The 15,344-nt window shown below is 40.0% G+C and overlaps 1 protein-coding gene across 6 annotated transcripts in view; it reads right to left on the minus strand.

The window, feature by feature from the left end:
• Window positions 1-15,344, minus strand: part of sulf2b (sulfatase 2b) — a 143,115-nt gene that overhangs the window by 114,886 nt on the left and 12,885 nt on the right. For all 6 annotated transcript variants that reach the window (XM_081386425.1, XM_081386422.1, XM_081386420.1 and 3 more), the window contains exon 2: window positions 872-930. The gene's annotated coding sequence lies outside the window, so the exon portion shown is untranslated. The remainder of the gene's footprint in view (window positions 1-871; window positions 931-15,344) is intronic.

A 15,344-nucleotide genomic window follows, 5' to 3' on the forward strand; every position in this document is an offset into this window, starting at 1 on the left:
TTAGATTGAAACAAGAGGTGTGCATGTAAACAATGAATGGCGACCGCAGAAAGCAAAAGCCGAATCCCAGGCATTTTGAACGATCTCGCCCGCCGGACAAGTCTGGGAAAAGGAGGATGGTAACCCCTACTACTCAGCTTTCTCCACAGAACAAGAGCCTGCTAGCTTAGCTTCCAAAGAAAGACGGCTGACTGTGTGTACATTATGTGAGTGAGATCCCACCCTCTATGGGCGGGCTGAAAACATGCGGAACAACGCCATCTACTGGCTGTAGTCTTTAGCCTCTGGCCAGAAAATCCTCCGATGACGCAAAATGACGATTTTTGCGTCATCGGAGGATTTTTTCCAGACAAAAAAATACATAAATCTCTCGTCTCAGGGGTTATGAGGGTGGAAAGCACGGTAATTCGAAAATACTACAGGTTTTCTACTAATACAAAGCTTAATGCTAAATCCTGAAGTATCCCTTTAATGATATTTACAATTTTACTTCTTTTTTTACTGTAGTTTTGATCGACTAAATGCAGCCTTGGTGAAAATAACAGACTTCTTTCTTTCCAAAACATTTAAAAATCTTACCGAGTGAGCCCAAACTTGTTTTTTATTGTTACACTGGGGTCGATATACTGTATTGTATCTAATGTAATACAATTTAAATTATTTTAAGTGCAGATTAAGTGTCAAAACACTTTGAGACAGGTTATTATATCACCACTTTCAATATGCCATAGTTCCACTCCCATTTTTTTTTTTTATCTATCCAATATAAAGAATGATTAACATGTCAAATATAGCTGGGAGGGTCCAATACAAGACGGCAGCTTTTTTTTAATAAGTGCCTGTGTCATTTGTCCATCATCCTGTCACTCACCTGCCGGTCCAGAGTATCAGGCTCACGGCTGTTCTAGTTGTGTCTGGTTCCACCGTGTTCTGAAAAACAAGGAGGAAAAGTCACAAAACCCGTTTAAAACTAAAGCGTTTATTTCATCATGTTTTTGTGTGTGTGTGTGTGTGTGTCAAACTCTTTTCAGTGTCTTTTTTCAGCTGTATGCTCTAAATGGCGGCAATTGATTTTTCTGTTCTGTGAGCTTGAAACTTATTTGTACTAAAAGACATGGTGTGAAAAAAAGAAAAAAGAGCCAGCTACGGGCCACATTTAATTCCTAGTCAAAAGACTTTTGTGCGTGCCTCTTTTTCGCTCTCGTATTCTCTCTCTTGCCTTCCCCTCCTTTTTCGCTTCTTTTCTTTGTGTCTGAACTGAAGTCTGACCAGAATACTGATGTCATGGATTTGTGCAGTGCATTTGGACGCGCAGAATGACTTTCTGGCCTCTTTTTTTCCCCCGCCGCACTGCCAGCTCCTACTGCGCTCGAAGGCCGCTGAGAGAAAGCAGGTCCAATTACCAGAGCACGGGGGCTTAGTGAGCGTCACACCACAAAAACACACACAAACACACACACTCACGCAAAACAGAGCGCGACAGGTTTATTCAGACGGAGCAATCAGGACGAGAGCTTAAAGAGACCTTAGCGAGGGAGGTTAAGTTATTTAGCGTGATGGCTAATGACAGTGTGGGAACGGCCATAGGAATGTATGAGAAGAGAGAGGGAGGGAGGGGCGAGGAGGAGATGTCCCAAACCAATGGAACCAGCGCTCCATCAATCACTCTGATTAAGATGTCAACCTGTCAGTCATGAGGATTAAACTGACGGGGCTTGTGCATATTCATGAACATCTTTAGGGTGGGATGTGAATATGTTAAGCTGTATTACAGAAGAGCAAACACTGAAAAGGGAGGAGAGGTAATTAGTGGCCCACCATTCACCCGAGACAAAAGCAGGGTTGAACTGGTGTTCTTTTCGGCCTCAAGAAGCCAGTTGTTGAGATGTAGAAGCATTTGTGCGCTATTCTGAAATGTGTGAAATTTGGTTAACAAAATGTATTAAGAGTCAGGGTCTAAGGGTACTATGATGTCATGTGGATTAAACATGGTCAAGTCTGGCATGATGCGACGTATCCTGATGTCATCACCAGTCTCTATCCTCAAATAATGTCCTTTCATTCTCCATTGGATCTGTTTAACCGCACAGATGGGTGGGTTCCTGGGTGTTGCTATCTTGTAGCTACGTGGTTTTAATGTGTTGCTAGGGTGTTCTGGGTGGTTGCTAAGTCAAAAGAGCAGATCCCCAAATTTCTCTGATTTCTATGATGGGTTTTCAAAGTGCTTTGATCCCAAGAACCCCAAATATAGTGATGATGTAGCAAAGGAACCCCATTTCTGAAGTATATAGGCAGATATATATTTTCACGTATATTTAATATACACTGTTATATATTGTTATATACACTGTATTGAAAACAAAGCACATTTTTAAATAATTTCCCGGAAAATAAATGAATAAATTATCAAAATAAATATTAATTATTATTTATTATTATTAATATTAATAATTAATTTTGACAGCTGTAAAAGTACAAAATATTTATTTTCTCATCAAAACTTTCTATCAAAATTGCTATCATTCTTTGGTATAATTCTTCGCCAAAATGCAATGCATATACATACAGGTCTTATTAGCAGAACAAGCAGAAAAGTCAGAAAGTAAAATGTTCTCATATGATACAACACTACTGGGCAAAGTTGAGCAATTAAGGAAGGTCTGAACCAATCAGGTCAACCACTCAATGAGAGTCTTTGTAAGGAAAGTGTCTTTCTCTGCAGCAGTGAGACACGTTAAGGTGACATTGACAGTAGACACACGCTCATCCTGCCTCTAGCCATGAGCCCACACTGACCCTCTCTCCTCTTCATCTTTACACATCTCTGTCTCTGTCACTCCATCATCCTCTCCTCTAATCCTCCACTCATTCCCTCTTCCCACTTATGTTTCCCTCCATCCATAATCCCCCTTTTCTTTTTCCATCTTCTGTCTTGTTACTTTGGCTTTTCTCCTCTTCTGCCCCCTCTCTCCTCTCGCTCTGTAATTGTCAGTGCGTTGAAAAGAGCCCCACACAGAGAGAAAGTTATCCACCGTAGATTAAATTAAACCCCATCAAGTAGAAAGCAGACACCAAACACCCAATGCAATATTAAAAGGCTGCACACATGGGGTTGTGTGTGTGCGTGAGTCACTCCCTTCAGTCATTCTTCTGCTTTCTTCTCTGACTAATGTAAATCAATGATGTGAAATGGCTGCTTCCCTCACTACAGCTTCAGTGACAGCAAACAGGCCCAACCACAGACCTGCTGCCGCCAAGGTGATGGATAGGTGAGAGAAAGCTGATACACAGGCGGCTTTCATCCCCTTTCTGTCTGTCTGTCACCCTTTTCCATGTGTCATGATTTCTCTCCTCTCTTTCTTGATCTCTCGGTCTATTTTTGTGATCTAGGCCTCTAATGGTGTACTTGAAGAACATCACACTTAGCAGAAATGTGATACAACAACCTGAAGATCCCCTTAAATGTCACTACAGAATTTAAAGGTAAAATGCATAAACATGCTGGACTATCTGCTTTTTTTATTCCATAACAAAAACTACACAAAAGCAAACTCAAAGCATAACATAACAGCAAAACGCAAAGCAAAACAAAAAGCTAAACTATGGAAGCTTGCTTCCGCCATAGAATTGAAAAAATTAAAAGATAATTGCAACTTTTTAACTCACAATTCTGACTTTTTTTTTTCCTCCGAATTTCGAGTTATAAACTCGCAGTTGCAAGTTCTAAAGTCAGAATTGCAAGTTATATAGTCCAATTCTGAGGAAAAAAAACACACTTTTTTTCCTCAGAATTGTGTTTATATCTCACATTTCTGACTTTTGAAGTAAATCAAAAAAAAATAAAAAATGAAACGAAAACGAAAAAGCAAAACAAAAAGCAAAGCAAAAAACAAACAAAAGCAAAAAAAAAAACAAAGCGAAACAAAAAGCTAAGCAAAAACAAACAAAACACAAATACACAAAATAAAACAAATACACAAATCAAATTTTTTGACTTCAGTTCATGTGATGCACCTTATGTGCTGCTATCTTCTTGATCTCGATTCCTTCCCTCCCATGACCTTCAGTAATCGCTGAGATCGTGGATTGACCCAGACATGCCACGTGAGCGGTTTCTCTCATTACGCGGCCCACCGCTCGGCGTGATTTATGCTCTTATTCATATTCCATGTGAAGCGCTTTTAATCACCACGCAGCATGCTGCTTCTTCACATAACCACTGCAAAGAAGCAATTAATTCCTGCTGCTGCACGGCTTCCTCAACAAGCCAGAAATTAATACAACACTTAAGAAATACTGACTCATTTGTTCCGAGAAGAGAGAAGGAAACACACACGAAGACCTCGCGAGCGATTAACAGCACATCATGCACAACATGTATAGTCCTGTAGATCACATTTTATTTTATTCGTTATGGTGCATTGACTTCCAGTGTGAAACAAGTTTCTTTAATTGGCGTCTTCATACTCAAACGCTGCCAGTTCAGTCGTGGACTAGTCTAAGGTTTTGAACACAGGGGTACGTTGAGAGGAGACAGGAAATAATCAGGGAGAAGAGAGGGATCAGTACACGATATGAGATGGAATTGAGCTTGCTTCTCTTTCATTGGTTTTCATGTCTGGAGCACTAACCACAGGGCCACTGCTCCAACCTACATTACATTTATCAAAAAAAGATACTGGGTAAAATGTCTCTCTGTCTGGACAGTAGACCTGTCTGGCCTCTGGGGTTTTCTTGTGAAGTGTCCACGCTCCCAGACTTAGATTAATAATTTAGATAGTTGCTGAGCCTGGTAAGACAAGCTGATGACTGCTGGTCCGTGGGGCAATTTAAAAAAAGAAATGGCGAACCACACCAGAGCTCCTGCCTGCAATCGTACTGAGCCACGCTGTAAAAATATGAGTGTGTTCTTGACTGAGACAGACAGACTGATAGAGCTGGAGTAATGCACGTGTTAGTGAGACATATACAGTACCATTCAAAGGTTTGTGGTCAGTATGTTGTGGTCATGAATTAAGAAATCATTAAACTTTTGACATGTAAGAGGTCATTGTAATGTAAAAACATCCTGTAAGTTTCAGAACTCAAAACGTCCTTGTTAGTCCAAAAACATATTTTATTGCATCCAAGCTCAGAAAACGAATCGTTTAGAATTTTGTCTCATTATGCCGTTATTATAGTGCAACGAAAGACCGCCTCTGCAGAATCAAATAAAAGCCTACTTCTACATCATCACATCTTTGGCCCCGCCCACTGGTGCGTTAATGAGAAGAGAGATACAGGATCACTAGATGAAAAATAACATTACATGTACATTCCAAAGGATCCTAATGCTAGGAATGTGGTTATTTATTTTCAACATTGTGAATGTCTCAGTTGAGCATTATTTGTTTGTTTGGTATATTTCACTGTGGATTCTTTGGTTAATCAGTTTTGCAAACAGTTTTTTTTACTGTAAGATATGGACCTGACAGTAATGCAACAAGTCTCTATGTTAAATCTAATGCCTGATCGGTGATCAGTGATTTCTGATATGTAATTATTATGACCGCCGCTAGCGTAGCTAGCGAAAGCGGTCATATAGGGATTGTCAAAGTTTTTTTTTTTTTTTTTTTCGTCACCTTACTGAATTTTTCGTCAACGATACCAGGGACACCGAAGCACCGGGGAACATGAAATTTGGTGGGCATGTAGCCCCACTAGACTTCTACGGAAAAATTTCGTTTGGTCCCCGGAGGCCACTCCCCCCCCGCGCTGGGCCCCCCCAAACCCAAAACAATGCAGTTTTTCCTAAATAACTACCTGAACCGTGGCACCGAGGATGAAGAAATTTTTATGGTATGTTGGTCTACTAGACTTCTACAGAAAAATTTCGTTTGGTCCCCGGGGGCCACTTCCCCCCCCCGCGCTGGGGCCCCCGTAAATTTTTCGTCAACGATACCAGGGACACCGAAGCACCGGGGAACATGAAATTTGGTGGGCATGTAGCCCCACTAGACTTCTAAGGAAAAATTTCGTTTGGTCCCCGGGGGCCACTCCCCCCCCGCGCTGGGCCCCCCCAAACCAAAAAAAATGCAGTTTTTCCTAAATAACTACCTGAACCGTGGCACCGAGGATGAAGAAATTTTTATGGTATGTTGGTCTACTAGACTTTTACGGAAAAATTTCGTTTGGTCCCCGGGGGCCACTTCCCCCCCCCGCGCTGGGGCCCCCGTAAATTTTTCGTCAACGATACCAGGGACACCGAAGCACCGGGGAACATGAAATTTGGTGGGCATGTAGCCCCACTAGACTTCTAAGGAAAAATTTCGTTTGGTCCCCGGGGGCCACTACCCCCCCCCCCCGCGCTGGGCCCCCCCAAACCCAAAACAATGCAGTTTTTCCTAAATAACTACCTGAACCGTGGCACCGAGGATGAAGAAATTTTTATGGTATGTTGGTCTACTAGACTTTTAGGGAAAAATTTCGTTTGGTCCCCGGGGGCCACTTCCCCCCCGCGCTGGGGCCCCCGTAAATTTTTCGTCAACGATACCAGGGACACCGAAGCACCGGGGAACATGAAATTTGGTGGGCATGTAGCCCCACTAGACTTCTAAGGAAAAATTTCGTTTGGTCCCCGGGGGCCACTCCCCCCCCCGCGCTGGGCCCCCCCAAACCCAAAAAAAATGCAGTTTTTCCAAAAATAACTACCTGAACCGTGGCACCGAGGATGAAGAAATTTTTATGGTATGTTGGTCTACTAGACTTTTAGGGAAAAATTTCGTTTGGTCCCCGGGGGCCACTTCCCCCCCCCCCCCGCGCTGGGGCCCCCGTAAATTTTTCGTCAACGATACCAGGGACACCGAAGCACCGGGGAACATGAAATTTGGTGGGCATGTAGCCCCACTAGACTTCTAAGGAAAAATTTCGTTTGGTCCCCGGGGGCCAGTCCCCCCCCCCGCGCTGGGCCCCCCCAAACCCCAAAAAATGCAGTTTTTCCTAAATAACTACCTGAACCGTGGCACCGAGGATGAAGAAATTTTTATGGTATGTTGGTCTACTAGACTTTTACGGAAAAATTTCATTTGGTCCCCGGGGGCCACTTCCCCCCCCGCGCTGGGGCCCCCGTAAATTTTTCGTCAACGATACCAGGGACACCGAAGCACCGGGGAACATGAAATTTGGTGGGCATTTAGCCCCACTAGACTTCTAAGGAAAAATTTCGTTTGGTCCCCGGGGGCCACTCCCACCCCCGGGCTGGGCCCCCCAAACCCAGAAAAATGCAGTTTTTCCTAAATAACTACCTGAACCGTGGCACCGAGGATGAAGAAATTTTTATGGTATGTTGGTCTACTAGACTTTTACGGAAAAATTTCGTTTGGTCCCCGGGGGCCACTTCCCCCCCTGAGCTGGGGCCCCCGTAAATTTTTCGTCAACGATACCAGGGACACCGAAGCACCGGGGAACATGAAATTTGGTGGGCATGTAGCCCCACTAGACTTCTACGGAAAAATTTCGTTTGGTCCCCGGGGGCCACTCCCCCCCCGCGCGCTGGGCCCCCCCAAACCCAAAAAAATGCAGTTTTTCCTAAATAACTACCTGAACCGTGGCAACGAGGATGAAGAAATTTTTATGGTATGTTGCTCTTAAGGGCCCACATCAACCTAGCCCATAATCACTCATTTGTGATTTGCGCCCCTCCCATAAAAAATGAAAATGCAATATTATTCTGCTTTAATCGCCCCTATCTTCAGTGGAGATGTTCAGAACTGCACCATATTTCATGTGTATGATTAACTTGACATCCTCTGGGGGTATCCTCTGCTAAGTTTTGTAGAATTTCATCCATGGGGGGGTATAAAATAAATTCATTTATGTGCACATTTAGTGACTGTACACTCATCGGCCTGTAGATGGTGCTGTTGAGCGAAGGGTTGCTGGTTTAGGATGATACTGTCACACACACACATGCAGGAATACAAAGAAACGCAAGCATGCACACACACTGACATCCACACGCACAGACACACACCCATACACACACATACAAATCCACATGCACAGACACACACACACAAACACACACGTGCACACATGTACGCACACATACATACACGCACAGACACACACACACACACACAGACACACACATACACAAACACACACACACATGCACACACACACACACACACACACACACACACACACACACACACACACACACAGACAGACATGCACATACTATTACTTTTTTTAGGTATATACATAAACACGCAATACAGCCAAATTACTCCACGTCATTTATTTTTGTGGAAAGCCAGTGCAGGCCTGAGCGGCGGTCATATTTTGTACCGCAATGCGGTACATCTAGTTAATGTACAGTCAGACGTTCTTTGTCTCAAAATTGTTTATTGCTGTTTATGCGTCAGTAAATCAAGCCAGTGACTAAACGATCAACCTAACATTGTTTCTCTCAGTGGCATGAAAATAATCTGTTATTTAATTTCTGATTAAATTATATACAGAAAGCGATCAAAGAATATATTATATTTATATAATTTTATATTCTTACTCCCTTTATATTCGCTGGAGCTGTTAATCACGCAGCGCAAGTTTATCAGTGACCCTCGCCACAATTCCCATTATAATCATGCCTCTGTCTACACTGCACAATGAATCTAAATCTACAGGGTGGGCCATTTATATGGATACACCATAATAACATGGGAATGGTTGGTGATATTAAAGTCCTGTTTGTGGCACATTAGTATATGTGAGGGGGCAAACTCCTCAAGATGGGTGGTGACCATGACATATACTAATGTGCCACAAACAGGACTTTAATATCACCAACCATTCCCATGTTATTACGGTGTATCCATATAAATGGACCACCCTGTAGATCAAGAATCTTTCATAAATCATTATAGAAATATCAAACCAACTGGGCATCAGCAAACAAACAAAAAAAAAAATCTATCTATCTATCTATCTATCTATCTATCTATCTATATACTGTAACTGTATATATATATATATATATATATATATATATATATATATATATATATATATATATATATATATATATATATATATATATATATATATATATATATATATATATATATATACATATTTTAATTTTCTCAGAACTAACTTTTTTGAGCCATTTTTTTCAATCCCTGTGCCTGAAAATGTCGACTTCCCTATTCCATAATTTCCAAAAAGCAGTTTGTGAAATGAATAAAATGTCCAATTTTGGAATATTCATTAAACCATTCAAGAAAAATGTACCGCTTCCACTGAGATTCTAAAGTTAGGATCTGATGAGCACTTCACTGTGCCATGAGGCCACAGGAGAGGAGTCATCATCTTCATAAATGGCGAAGAACAGTGACATGACTGATGTCGTGGGTCACATGAGAGTGGACTGCTAGTAAAGTACCCACAGGTGTAATTAATCACATTAACCCCAATAACATCTGACAACCAGTGTCACAATACATTTTATCTCCATTTGCAATAAAATCGTTTGAAATTTGTAATGCCAATTGGTTTGATATTTTAAAATGCAATGACATTCAAAGGTTTTAAGGACCACAGTACTTCAGGAACTGGTGATCGTTGGAAGTACAGAAATAAGCATGATATGGGTTTACTCAGTCTCGATTTTAGCAAAAACTTTGCCGCCCTTCCTCTGTAAGTCCAGAAATCAATTCAAGGAGAGTTGCAACCTTCAGGCAGCCTGGTTTTAATTCCATCTGCTATCCCGTCACTGTTTCTATTTCTCATCCGCTCTTCATCCCTTTCTCAGAGTCAATTGATTCCAGAGGCCTTTCAAGCACCCAATTAAACCCCTCTAGACTAGTCCAGTCAGGCTGGTTTAATGAATGCCAGCATAGGCCGCACTATGATTATCTCTCCTTCCCTCTCTCCATCTCTGTATCGCCTTTCCATCCTGAGTAAACTTTAACAAATCATGCTTGGGCCCAAATTAAAATTCATTGATCAATCCATCGGGTAGCTGCGAACCAACATAAAAAAGATAAAAGAGAAAGAGTAAGTAAGTGAAAGATGGAGTGTGTGAGGGAGAGAGAGATTGGAAATTAGTTTGGCAAAATCCAATCTCAGGGACATGTAACACAACTGCCAGATCTTATTTAAAAAGCAGGCACGGTCCTATCAACACTTACTCCGGGAACAGATGAGAAAGGGGGGAAAACAGATGAGGAAAGAGAGGATAAACAGCACAGAAATCCCACAAGAGTAATCATCTTACTGACCTTCAAGTGCCCGACCACACACTCACACATGAGCCAGGCAATCAGTCACATGTAAGGGGGAAAACCATGGCTAACTGATTGACACAGAGCTATAGAAAAACTAAAACAGAGGCGCTAGAAGGTGTGTGTGGTGAGGGCGTTCAATGCAAACACAATATAGAGGCTTGCACAATTTTCTCCTGATCTATAAGGCTGATCTACAAACAAGCACAAGGGCGTTAAAGGTCTTGCTGGACCTTATCAAAGGCCTGACACCTTCATAAAGCCAAGGACTGCAGATCTCATTTAACCCTTTTAAAGCGGCTGTGTCGTCGCAGACACATACTGTACCAACAAGCTGTATTCATTTTACCGTAACTCTTCAACCGTTTGCACTATCAAAACCATTCAAATTGTCCCTGACAGTAGATAACATGCGCTTACTAAGGTAATTTCATGCTTTCCGTCAGCAAATGATGTTAGAGTGTTTTGGATTGCATAAAATAATAAAAGAAACGAACAAATAAATGGCGAAAGAAGAGGTAGACAGCAGAAGAGGGGATTGGGATGATTTTTAATGAAACTTGGGAGGCGTATCTTAGCATGTGGTGTGTGCATGTGTATGTGTGCGTGTGCATGCCCATGTATGCATGCATTTATGTATGTGCGTGTATGAAAAAAGGTGTCCTAAATGAAAACTGTGCAACCCAAAGTCACAAAAAAGACTTGTATATATTTATTATATTTCATTTTTCAACTTTAAAGTGTCAGTTTCTTTCGTTCATGATTTTTCTGTTTTTTTCTTCATAAAAATCAGTCAATTTATTCTCTTTTTTTGTTGTTTTGTTTTTTGTCTATTTAAATTCTATTTACAAACTCACCACAAACAGTAATGGTCAATAACTGTAATTTGTTGAAACCTAATTTATTTCTGAAAAATATGAAACCTTGCATGAAGATAGCACATTGTTTTAGAATTTTACAGTCAAAAAATCTAAATATGTGAAAAACACCTATTTTAGCTTAAGGTTCTAAAGGGTTAACAGACTGATGCAATCTTTTTGACAAACATGACTCATTTTTACTCATTTATGGAGGATAAACTTAGCAAGCATTGTTCAGATAAGCAAACATTTGCACGTTTCAAATCTCGGAGCCCCAGGAATAGTAATTAGCAGTGTTTGCTAAGGTACCATCACTATTATTGCTGCTAATTAGGGTTAGAGATTTGAACAAAATATTCAAATTTGGTGTGTAACTCAAATCACACGGTTAATGCGTGAAGTGACTGAACTGGTGATTTTCACCTTGTTTGTTATATTTCTCTCCCCAAAGAGAGTGATTTAAAACATTTCTCCCAGTTTATTTAAATCACTTCACTTTAAAGGGATAGTTCACCCAAAAATAAAAATTCTGTCATCATTTACTCATCCTCATGTTGTTCCAAACCTGTAAGACTTTCGTTCATCTTCAGAACTCAAATGAAGATCTTTTTGATGAAATTAAGAAATTTCTGTTCCTCCATAGAGTCTACGCAACTACCATTTTACTCTTCAAAAAGTTCATAAAGAGATTGTAAAACTAATCCATGAATTGAGAGGTTTAGTCCAAATTTTCTGAAGAAATATTTCCATATTTGAAGTGATCTATGTATGCGCATTGATCAACTCACATACAGTATTTTTTATACCTCAATAAAAGGCTAAATTAAATCTGTTCAACATAACAAAATCATGTATTTTACGATGTCTTAATTGGTGGAATGGACTCTCAGTGAAGGGACAGAAATTTAATTAAAAACATCTTTATTTGGGTTTTATTTACTTTTATTTTGGGCTGAAATATCCCGTTATTGGTCTATCAACTAAAACCTTATCAATCCCCCAGAATTCCCTTGCAAATCCATAGAAACACACTAAAACCACTCAGAACATCATAGCATCTGGCAACACCAAGGCATCACGGTTTGTGTGGACAAGCTCCACAGAAAATGGGAAAAACTAGTAATACAGCGGCTTTCAAAATGTTCATTTTAAAGACATGAAATGTTTTCAAGTCAAGAATTTCGTTCTTGCCCCAAAATGCGCCCCGTGGCATGAGTTTTGAGTGACGTTTGTGCGGGTGGAGAAAGATCACTGCACTTTTTGTAACTTTTCCTCAAGCACTTGTTTTATTTGATGATGTTAACAAGACAAGGGGTGATAACGGATTGGTGTTCCTCTGAGCCATTTTTATTGGAGTGTCAAGTCAACCTCGCAGCTCCTAAAGGAGTCCTTAGAGCACTGCCGCGGTGTCAAGGTAACAGTCAGGCACAGCGGGAAAGCACTGTAATTACCCAAATCACACCGAGTGTTCTTACAGCACTAATCCCTGTCAGTCAAACACAGTCATTAAGCCTCCCTTTTTACCCTCGCGCATTCATTTTGTTTCTTTTATTACGAGCTCACTTTCATCTCACGCTCTTGCGTTTTATCTGTTTTCCACAGTCTTTAGCGTGCGAGAATTAAACCTACTGCCTTTTCATTGTACGCTGGTAATAAACACAACAAGAGCACCATTAAACTCACTTAATGCTAGCAGAACTTGTCTGAGAGCGTGAAATTGATTTGACTGTAGAGAATTGGTTGGAAAATCGGTTCACGGCGCATTCGCGTACACGATAGCATCTCTCGGGAAGGTGCAATGAGGAAGCTCACATCCCGACGACAATCATTAACAAGTAGACTAGCAACTTGACAGACATACCATCACTCGATTTAGATTTGTCCCCAGGCTCTGCTTTTTCTGTCGTTCTCACACGTCAACAATCCTACGTCGCTAAACAAGAGTACACACAAGCGTCTGTGAGAGGCGTTCTTTTAAAGGTGATTATGGCAGTCACTTAAAGCTGCGACATATCAGATATCGCTAATATTTGACAGCTGCATCAGTTTATATTTACTAGTCCCAGCAGAGGATAAAATATCTCCCTCCCTCCCTCTCTCTCTTCCGCCCTCTACATCACATTCATTTTCAATTCTCTTTCTTCATATAAAGGCCATTTCAGAGCAGAGGAAGGGTGAGTGCAATCATTGCAAAGTTTTTATCTTTACACATTTATTATGTCCTTTGGTTCACCTGGCTTTGGCAAGACAGCACAAGTCTAAGCTCAGGTCTACATACTGTCAAATACGGCCTTCACTGGGAATTACTGAATTAATTTTGCAGTCCATGAGTCAAACGTACCATTCAGTTAAATATTTAGTTCTGTTGGACGCAAGTCAGCTCTCTCTCTCTCTCTCTCTCTCTCTCTCTCTCTCTCTCTCTCTCTCTCTCTCTCTCTCTCTCTCTCTCTCTCTCTCTCTCTCTCTCTCTCTCTCTCTCTCTCTCTCTCTCTCTCTCTCTCTCTCTCTCTCTCTCTCTCTCTCTCTCTCTCTCTCTCTCTCTCTCTCTCTCTCTCTCTCTCTCTCTCTCTCTGGGAATTGATGATTAAAAATGCTTAAGTCTTGTTGAATAATCTTGAAATAATGGTCCTTCTATGAAATGGTCAATGCAGTGCAATGTTAACAAGAGAAAAATAAGGCAGAACTGCCCGTTGTGAAAGAAATCAGATCAGATTTAACATCTGCTAGTTTTTAATATTTAATCTTATACTAGATAGCAATGAGAATAAATGGAGGTAAACTAATTTTTATAGTGATTAGTAAAAAAATTAAAACATTAAAATTAACATTTTGAGTGTCTACTCTGGAGTTCCAGAAGAGATCCCAATTGTATCAAGATATTTGCTCAAATCTGCAATCAAAATCAGAGAAATCTAATTTTAACAACCAAGAATTCCTAAGCTGGTGATTTTGTATGGATTCTTACAATCTGACTTGTACAAAAATATACGATTTATAGATAAAACCTCACCATGAAACTTAGTTTTTGGGGAATATCAGCAGGTTGTATGAAAATTTTTTAATTCACCAATTCAAATTAATTCTCCAAATCACAAAATACTTACATTACAATTCAAAAGTTTGGACTTGGTAAGAGTTTTTTATGTTTATTATTAAAATTTAAAATAACTAAATTTTAAAATGTAGTTTATTCCTGGCATTATTTTCGGCATCATTACTCTAGTCTTCAGTCATCCTTCAGTTCAGAAATCATTCTAATATGATGATTTGAAGCTCAAGAAACATTTCTTATTATTATCAATGTTGAAAACAGTTGTGCTGCTTCATATTTCTGTGGAAACTGGCTTACTTTTGTCAGGATTCTTTGATTAATAGAATGTTTAAAAGTACAGCATTTCTTTGAAATAGAAATCTTTTGTAACATTATTAATTACTCAGCTGTCACATTTGATGAATTTAATGCATCCTTGCAAGTATTAATAGAGGCTTTTATTTAAGAGATTTTTGTTCCTTCATTGACAGTCCTCGCTGCTATCACTTTGACAGTTCAAAAAGTCAGAGATCGTAAAACTAATCTATATGGATTGAGCGGTTCTGAAGAGACTCGATTTCATTTTTCATTTCATTTTCATTCTCGATTTTGAATTGAGGCTTTTGTTCACATATTAACATTGATCAGTGAACATAAACAGAATCTCTACTGAACATGCTTGACGCGCGAGAACAAACCTCACTGGTTCTTGTTGAAGCTCAAACGTGCTGCGTAACACAAGGATGAACCTCATTGGTTCTTACGGAAGAACATGCTTGACCTTCTGTTTACCACAACTGCTGTGCAAGTTGATGAATGTTTATATGTGAATAAAAGCCTAAATGAAATCTGCTCATCATATAAAGCGATCGTGTCTCTTCAGAAAAAAATTGACTAAACTGCTCAATTCATTTGGTTGAGTTTTACAATCTCTTTATAAACTAAAATAAATAAGTTTCAGTTGCGTGGACTGTCAATGGAGGGACAGTTGTGTTCTGAAGATGAATGAAAGTCTTACAGGTTTGCAATGACATGAGGGTGAGTAATTAATGACATAATTACAATTTTTGGGTGAACTAACACTTCATTGTGTATTTGATTTTGCCTGTTTTCTCTGTTAAATTATTTTCTATGGTAATTGACAATGTGCAAAACATAAAACCTTTCTCCTAAATTACATTTAAC

The sequence above is a fragment of the Scardinius erythrophthalmus genome, assembly GCF_964197995.2.
Source record: "Scardinius erythrophthalmus genome assembly, chromosome: 15".
NCBI lineage: Eukaryota > Metazoa > Chordata > Actinopteri > Cypriniformes > Leuciscidae > Scardinius > Scardinius erythrophthalmus.